Here is a 1,421-nt window from a genome sequence, read left to right on the forward strand (position 1 = left end):
GGGCTAGTTGAACACAGGACATTTTCTAAAGAATATTATGTATGATGACATCACCTTGGAAAGAAGATGTAAGATGTGTCCTGGGTACATTTCGGTTTGAAGTTCACCATAAATTGGAAAGAAAATGGTCACCTTAGCCCATTCAGTTCAGTCACTCAGTTATGTCAGACTCTTTGCGACCCCACAGACTGCAGGATGCCTTTCATACTGTTCTTGGGGTTCTCAAGGCAAGAATACTGAAGTGGTTTGCCATTCCCTGTCACTGTTGCCACATCTATTTGCCATGAAGTGATGGGACCAGAAGCTATGATCTTAGTTTTCTGAATGTTGAGTGTTAAGACACCTTTTTCACTCTCCTCTTTCACTTTCATCAAGAGGCTCTTTAGTTCTTCTTCACTTTCTGCCATAAGGGTGGTGCCATCTGCACATCTGAGGTTATTGATGTTTCTCCCAGCAGTCTTGATTCCAGCTTGTGCTCCAATGGACCATGTTTTGTCAGAACTCTCCACCATGACCTGTCTGTTTTGGGTGGCCCTACAATTGGAAGGAAAGTTATGACTAACCTAGATAGCATATTAAAAAGCAGAGACATTACTTTGCCAACAAAGGTCCGTCTGGTCAAGGCTATGGTTTTTCCAGTGGTCATGTATGGATGTGAGAGTTGGACTATAAAGAAAGCTGAGCGCCAAAAAATTGATGCTTTTGAACTATGGAGAAAATTCTTGAAAGTCCCTTGGACTGCAAGGAGATCCAACCAGTCCATCCTAAAGGAGATCAGTCCTGGGTGTTCATTGGAAGGACTGATGCTGAAGCTGAAACTCCAATACTTTGGCCACCTGATGCGAAGAGTTGACTCATTGGAAAAGATCCTGATTCTGGGAGGAATTGGGGGCAGGAGGAGAAGGGGACGACAAAGGATGAGATGGCTGGATGGCATCACCGACTTGATGGGCATGGGTTTGAGTAAACTCCGGGAGTTGGTGATGGACAGGGAGGCCTGGCGTGCTGCGATTCATGGGACACAACTGAGAGACTGAACTGAACTGAACACAGCATGGCTCATAGCTTCACTGAGAACAGATACCACACTTGATCTTAGCTAAAAGGCTGAGAAGCAATAGTATAGCTAAACCCATAGCATAGCTTAGATTCCTGGTAACATTAAGTTGCCCGTTCATGTAAAATGGAGCAGTGAAGTCAAGACCAGACCCTCCTCCTGCTCAAGAGAGTCTGGTGCCCACAGAACCAATAAGAGAGGAGCCTGGCCTGGGGAACTGGAGTTGGTGAGGTCCACTTCTTTACCATCATGGTGCTGTGAGACCCAACCCTAAACCTTCAGGGTTCCCCAGATGGAAGCCATGACTGGGAGAGTGAGGATGATCAGCCTTGTCTAGGACCAGCCAGACCACCACCCTCTTTGT

At 46.2% G+C, this 1,421-nt stretch overlaps 1 pseudogene; it reads right to left on the reverse strand.

The window, feature by feature from the left end:
• Window positions 1–1,028: 1,028 nt before the first annotated feature.
• Window positions 1,029–1,119, reverse strand: LOC122682352 (annotated as a pseudogene).
• Window positions 1,120–1,421: the final 302 nt, after the last annotated feature.

Source organism: Cervus elaphus, chromosome 23 (assembly GCF_910594005.1).
Source record: "Cervus elaphus chromosome 23, mCerEla1.1, whole genome shotgun sequence".
Lineage (NCBI taxonomy): Eukaryota > Metazoa > Chordata > Mammalia > Artiodactyla > Cervidae > Cervus > Cervus elaphus.